Source organism: Dipodomys spectabilis, unplaced genomic scaffold (genome assembly GCF_019054845.1).
Source record: "Dipodomys spectabilis isolate Male_0828 unplaced genomic scaffold, ASM1905484v1 ptg000711l, whole genome shotgun sequence".
NCBI classification, from domain to species: Eukaryota; Metazoa; Chordata; class Mammalia; order Rodentia; family Heteromyidae; genus Dipodomys; species Dipodomys spectabilis.
In genome coordinates this window covers 120,485-128,216 of record NW_024871388.1, presented here as the reverse complement: position 1 = coordinate 128,216, position 7,732 = coordinate 120,485, and the positions used below count along the sequence as shown (strand labels likewise).

The following is a 7,732-nucleotide window of genomic DNA, read 5'->3' as shown; positions in this document are numbered from 1 at the left end:
AGATTCAACTGTTTTTTTTCCTTTATTGCAATTGTTTCAAACATTTATAAGATGATTTCTTTGTTGATTTGTATGTCCATCCCCCATGGTATAACCCATGCTTTCACTGTATTTGTTGTTGGTATAACTTGTGGAGGGGACGGGAAAAAAATCATTTAAATAGGGATGCAGGTGGACTCATTGTAATAATGAGATGTACAAGTCCTTATGTCGAAAAATGAACTTTACATCTTTGGTGGGGGGGTAGAGTTGGTGGGATGGGGAGTGTGGGAGGAGATGGGAAGGGATAGGAACAAGAAGCAAAGAAGGAGGCAACAATGCTTGATAAGAAATATACTCATTACCTTGCCCATGTAATTGTAATTGTTATTCCTAGAAGTTTATGTTAAGTATTTCACAAGTTTTTTTTTCCTCTTAATTCTTAAGAAAACATTTGCTATAATTCTAATATTATTACCATTTTAGTGTTAGGAAATATTGTAATTAAAGGCACTAAGTGCATGGCCCAAAGACACACAGTGGGGAAGGAAATGATTCAAAATTTCAAAAAGTAAGCAATAAAAAAGTAGGTAAAATCCTCTCCATTCCCTTACTCTCTCAACTCAATATTCATGCTGTCCAAGAAATAATAGCATAGCAATTATTGCCCACGGTAATTGTTTTCTGTCACATTTTGTCTTCAACACAGTGTTGGTGACATTGGGTTATCATGCTCAGAGCTGAGCTCATAAATTGAGGTCTAAAGAGAGACAAATTTCTTGTGTTCCACAGTTCCAGTATACATTTTAAAAAGTACTAAAGGGCTGGGAAGGTAGCTCAGTGGTAGTGCGCTTGCCTTGCATGCATGAGGCCCTGGGTTCGATTCCTCAGCACCACATAAGCAAAAAAGAAAAAAAGCTGAAGTGGCGCTGTGGCTCAAGTGGTAGAGCACTAGCCTTGAGCTGAAGAGCTGAGGGACAGTGCCCAGGCCCAGAGTTCAGGCCCCACGAACAGACCCCAAAAAAATATTTAAAAAAAAAGTACTAAAACTAGCCGGTAGCTGGTGGCTCACACCTATAATCCTGGCTACAGAGGAAGCTGAGATCTGAGGAATGTGCTTCAAAGCAAGCCCAGGCTGGAAATTCTGTGAGACTCTTATCTCCAATAAACTACTAGGAAAGCAGAAGTGGCACTGTGGCTCAAGGGGTAGAGCACTCACCTTCAGCTGAAAGGCAAAGGGAGAGCGCCCAAGCCCAGAGTTCATGCCGCATGACCAATTAAAAAAAAAAAAGATTAAAACGTTTAAATACCATCACTTACTGTCTTTTAAGAATCCAAAAATGAAATAAATTCACATATAATCATTCCAAAATGCTTTAAAAGCGGGAGATGATAAACAAGCCACCATGAAGTAAATTTTCTTCTACTTTTTAAATTATTCTGAAAGCCTTGTGCTGGTTGGTCACACCTGTAATCCTGTCTACTCGGGTATCTGCTCAGGAACCTGAGATCTGTGGATAACCTTTGGAAGCCAATCAGGACAAAAAATATTCATGAGATTATTTTTAAAAAATTACAATGGAATTCTATGCCTCCATCAGAAAGAATGACATTGCCCCATTTGTTAGGAAATGGAAAGATTTGGAAAAAATTATATTAAGTGAAGTAAGCCAAGCCCAAAGAAACATAGGTCCCATGGTTTCCCTTATTTGCAATATCTAGTATATGTATGAGTCAAGCAGAAAAGGTCAGATAATGTGATGTTAGGAAAATGAACCCTTACATATGTATTTAAATGTTTTTTTCTTTCATGAATTTTTTTCTAACACATTTATAAAATTATTTCTTTGTTGCTTTGTATATCCCCCCCCCAAAGTATAACCCCTGCTTTCACTATATTTGATGTCAGTATAATTTGTGGAGGAGAAGGGGAAAAACAAGTCGTTTAAGGATACAGGTGGACACGTTGCAACAATGAGGTACAAGTTGTCATGTTGAAAATGAACTTTACAACTTTGGTGTGGGGGGGAGGATGGGGTGGGGGGGGCGAGGGGAGGCTGGGAAGGGATGTGAAGGGTAAACAAAGGAGGAGGCTGCAATGCTTGATAAGAAATGTACTCATTATCTTGCCCATGTAATTGTAACCCCTCTGTACAGTATGTTCACAATAAAAAAATAACAAAAATATTAAAAAAAATTAATGAACTAACAAAGAGCCAAGAATGGAGATGTAGCTTATATAGTAGCTCATCAATCTAGAGAGGAATGGCCTAGCGGGACCTTGATGCACTGAATTCAAACTCTGAGAACCAAAATGCGCAGGCATGCGCACACACACACATACACAAACACACATTTATTCAAAATATCTGCATATCAGTGTTTTGCATTAATTTCTTTGTTAATGATATTATATGGGTAAAATAGGGGAAATATTCTCTTCCATCCCATAACATTTTTATATTTTTTATTGTAAAAGTACTGTACAGAGTGGTTACAGTTACATGAAAAAGTAATAGTTCATTTCCTATCAAGCATTGTTACCTCCTCCTTTGTTTTCCCCCGCCATCCCTTCCCTCCCACCTCCACAAGTACACTCCCCTCCCCCACCCTCCTAAATTGTAAAGTTCGTTTTTCAACATACTGTCTTGTGTGTCACATTGTTGCAATGGGTCATATTGTATCCTTATTTAACCATTTTGTTTTTTCCCTTTCCATCCCCAAATTAGAGAAGTGTATATACAAGATGGAGGTGCACCAACATCAGATACAGTGAAAACAGGGGTTTAACTGTGGGGGATGCACATATAAAAAAATCACATCGTACATTATAAATATATTAGAAACCACAGGAAGAAATAAAACACCACTTTTGTCCTTATCATGGGGTTCATTTACCTAAACATCATCTTATCTAGTCATATGCACATGTTTTTGATCTCTTTTTTTAATTGTGCAAATACCATACAGAGGAGTTACAATTACATGGAAAATGTAATGAGTACATTTCTTATCAAGCATTGTTGCCTACTCCTTTTTTCTGCCTTACCATACCTTCTTTGCTTATCCCGGATATGCATTAGTTTTTGCAAATAAGGGATACCACAGGACCTATGTTTCTTTTTTTTTATATTGTGAAAATGCCATACAGAGGGGTTACAATTACATGCGTGAGTTATTGAGTACATTTTTTTTATTGTGAGAATACTGACAGAGGAGTTACAATTACATGGGCAAGATTTCTTATCAAGCATTGTTGCCTCCCCTTTGTTTCCCCTTCCCATCCCTTCCCACACTCCCCCACTTTCCCCACCCTGTCCTCCTCCCCCCAAAGTAGTAAAGTTCATTTTTTGACATAATAACTTGTACATCTCATTGTTGCAATGGGTCCACTTGCTCCTGCTTTGTTTCCCCTTCCCATCCCTGCCCATCTCCCACCCCCCACACCTACCAACCCCTCCCCCCCAACCCCCCCTCCCCACTGTCCACATCCCTCAACACCCGGCCAAAATCATCTTTTGACATAACGACTTGTTCATCTCATTGTTGCAATGGGTCCACCTGCATCCCTTTTAAAACGATTTGTGTTTCCCTTCCACTGGACAAAGTATACCAACATCAAATACAGTGAAAACAGGGGCTTTAGCTTGCAGGAGGAACATACAAAGCAACAAAGAATTCATCTTATAAATATCTTAGAAACAATCGCAAGAAATAAAAACCATTTGAATCCTTATCTTGGGGTTCATTTTGCCTAACATCAACTTATATGATGTTTTCTGCTTGTAGCAGACACATACTAGTTATTGCAATTAAGGAAAACATGGGACCTATCTTTCTTTGGGCCTGGCTTAATTCACTTAATATAATTTTTTCCATGTCTTTCCATTTCCTAACAAACTGGGTGATGTCATTCTTTCTGATGGAGGCATAGAATTCCAGTACACACACACACACACACACACACACACACACACACACACACATTTTCTTGATCCATTCGTTTACTGTGGGGCCTCGGGTTCTGTTCTGTATCTTAGCTTTGGTAAATAATGCTGCAATGAACACAGTTTTGCTGGTAGTTTTAGTATGGTCTTGTTTGTGATCAAAATGGGATTGCTGGGACTTAGGGGCGCTCTATTGTAGTCTTTTGAGGAACCGCCATACTACTTTCCAAAGTCTTCGAACAAGTTTAAACTCCCAACAACAATGCATTAAGGTTCCCTTCTGTCCACATCCCCTCCAGCATCTGTTCTTTTAAAAATCTAGAATGCTTCACGAAGTTGAGTGTCATCCTCAGTCAGGGGCTATTCTTCTCTTTATTGTTCCAATGTTAGTGTATGTGCTACTGAATTGAGCGCAGAACATTTTTTATACATAAAGTGTAATTGATTTTCTTAAACTAGACAATTCCACAAAAATTAAATTCAAAAGAATTGTCGTGAAGCCAGGCGCTGGTGGCTCATGTCTGTAACCCTAGCTACTCAGGAGGCTGAGATCTGAGGATTGCGGTTCAAAGCCAGCCCGGGCAGGAGAGACCGTGAGACTCCTATCTCCAATAAACCACCAGAAAACCGGAAGTGGCGCTGTAGCTCAAGTGGTAGAGCGCTCGCCTTGAGCTGAAGAGCTGAGGGACAGCACCCAGGCCCAGAGTTCAAGCCCCACAACCGACAAAAAAAAAAAAAAAAAGAATTGTCGTGAAATTTTAGAACCATGTATTTCTTACAAAAGAACACATTTAAGAATAAAGTCAAGTTTGTCATGTCAAAAACAAAATAATACCAGATATTGGTTGTTCAACAGATGTGTAGGAGGAGGAATTCAATTATTCTGTACAAGGAACCTGCCATTATGAACACTATAGAAAGTGTTAAGGTTTGTTAAAAGTTTTAATGTTTTAAATATGTTTAATTTTGGGAATTTGCTCATATATGCCAAAATTAAGACTATTTAGCAGGTTGTAAAACTTTTTCATAAAGCATTTAAGATTCATGGTACATACTACTAAATATGTACATTTCAGAGTTTATAGAAACTTTACTAATGAGAAGTTGCAAAGTGTTTGTGTAAAGAAGCAGATTTAAGACATTAACTGCACAGTTTCTGTTAAAATTTAAAGGCTTCTTTACTTTATATGTTAGTGAGGAACAAATGATGGTATAAGCCATATACAAATGATGAGATGAACCATAAATAATAATCTTAATAATAATAATAATAATCTTTAAAGGCTACTCATAGCCTATAAAATTCTTGTTGAACATCATAGACTTAGGCAGTTTTAAATGTACAGCAATATGAGAAAATAATAAATCGAATATGTAGTACATTTCAAATACTGGAAACAGCGGTAATTGTTTTTTTTATTTTATTAATCATTAATATTTATGTATTGGTTTTCCTTATTTGTAGTATTGTTTTCCTTGTTGTAATATAAAACAACTTTTTGTAAGTCATCATTAGGAAGTACTTTGAGAATGTTCTTGGGATGGCCACACTGTTTTTTATAGGTATATGTGAATTTACAAAGAGCAAAATTAATAAGAACAAAATATTGAATAAAATTTTATCAATTAGAATCTGAATCAGGAGTGTTAATAAATGTCCACACCTAAAATCTTAGCCCTAGACTGAAGCACTACTGTTACAATGTTGAGCACACAAAAGTGAGAGACTGTGTTTTGTTTTGTTTTTGTTGGTCTTGGGGCTTGAACTCTGGGTCCTGGGTGCTGTCTCTCAGCTCTTCAGCTCAAGGCTAGTGGTACTACTTGAGTCACAGCATCTCTTCCATCTTTTTCTGCTTATGTGGTGCTGAGGAATCAAACCCAGGACCTCATGCATGCAAGGCAAGCACTCTACACTGAACCACCCTCCCAGCACCTGAGAGACTGTGTTTTAAAAAATCATCTAAACAACATTTACTTTCTGTTTTGTGTTATATAATGAAATAAAGAATATCTTTTTATATTTTTGAATGGTCATACTTCTAAATTTATATTAAATTCAGCCACTTTATCCTTTTCAAAGTCATGTAATATCTCTGAGAGTTTGCTTCTGTAAAGATTGTTTTTGCATTGATAATTTATTCTGAGTCATTTTTAGGTTTTATCAAAATCACTTTATATTTTATGGTTTTTTGTGTTTTTTTTTAAGTGTGAAAATAACAGACAGAGAGGTTACAATTAAATGGGCAAGGTAATGAGTACATTTCTTATCAAGCATTTTTGCATACTCCTTTGTTTCTCCTTACTATCCCTTCCCATCTCAACCCCCTTACGTCCCATTTCCCCCTCCCCTTTCCCCCAACCAAAGTTGTAAAATTTGTTTTTCGACATAATGTCTTGTATATCTCATTGTTGCAATGGATCCACCTGTATCCCTATTTAAAAAATTTTTCCCCTTCCCCTCCACAAATTATACCAACATCAAATACAGCGAAAACAGGGGTTATACCATGCGGGAGGGACATAAAAAGTAACAAAGAAGTCATCTTATAAATATGTTAGAAATAATTACAGAAAAGAAAAAAATATTGAATTCTTATCATGGGGTTCACTTCACCTAACATCAACTTATCTAACAATTTCTGCATGTCTCAGACATACACTAGTAATTGCTAATAAGGGAAACCATGGGACCTATGTTTCTTTGTGCCTGGCTTAGTTCACTTAATATAATTTTTTCCAAGTTTTCCATTTCCTAACAAATGGGGCAATATCATTCTTTCAGATAGAGACATAGAATTCCATTGTGTTATATATACAACATTTTCTTGATCCATTCATCTAATGAGCAACATCTGGGTTGGTTCCATATCTTAGCTATGGTAATGCTGCAATAAATATATCTGTGTGGTAGCTTTAGTATGGTCTTGTTTGTGATCATTTGGGTAAATGCCCAAAAGTGGGATTGTTGGGTCATATGGGAGCTCTATGTGGAGTCTTTGGAGGAACCTCCATACTACTTTCCAAAGTGGTTGAAAAAGATTACACTCTCACTAACAATGAAGTAAGGTTCCCTTCTGTCCACATTCCCTCCAGCATCTGTTGTTATTAGAGTTCTTGATTATAGCCATTCTAACTTGGGTGAGGTGATATCTCAGTGTTGATTGATTTGCATTTCTTTTATGGCTAGGGAGGTTGAGCATTTCCGCATGTCTTTATTCGTCACTCTCCTTCCCTCTTCAGAGAAGTTTCTCTTTATGTCTTTAGCCCACTTATTTATTGGGCAGTATTTTCTTTGAGTATTTGTTGTTGGGGGATTTAATTTTTTTATTTCCAGGTCTGTTTTAGATATGAAACCCTTTTCAGTTGTATGGCTAGTGAAGATCCTCTCCGATTCGGTGGGCTTTCTATTGATCCTGCTAGCTATGTCCTTTGCCATGCAGAAGCTCTGCAATTACAAGCAATCCCATTTGTCCAACCTTTCTTTCATTTGTTGTGCTTTTGCATTTCTTTTCAGAAAATTTCAGCCTTTGTCAAGGAGACCTAGGGTTTCTCCTATTCCATCCTGTAATGTTTTCAAAATATCTGCTTTGACTCCGAGGTCTTTGATCCATTTGGACTTGATTCTGGTACAGGGTGATATATAAGGATCTAGCCTTAATGTTCTACAAGTGATTAACCAATTTTGCCAGTACCATTTACTGAACAGCCTTTCTTCGATTTTATCTTTTTAGATCCTTTATCGAATATTAGATGATTATGAGTCTGTAGGTTCATTTCTGGGTTTTCAATTCTATTCCATTGTTCCT

The 7,732-nt window shown here is 37.1% G+C and overlaps 1 non-coding gene across 1 annotated transcript; it reads right to left on the bottom strand.

Annotated features, from left to right (window-relative positions):
* Positions 1 to 4,238: 4,238 nt before the first annotated feature.
* On the bottom strand, positions 4,239 to 4,340 carry LOC122101935. Its single transcript, XR_006146433.1, has one exon. It is a non-coding gene; the product is annotated as a U6 spliceosomal RNA (small nuclear RNA).
* Positions 4,341 to 7,732: the final 3,392 nt, after the last annotated feature.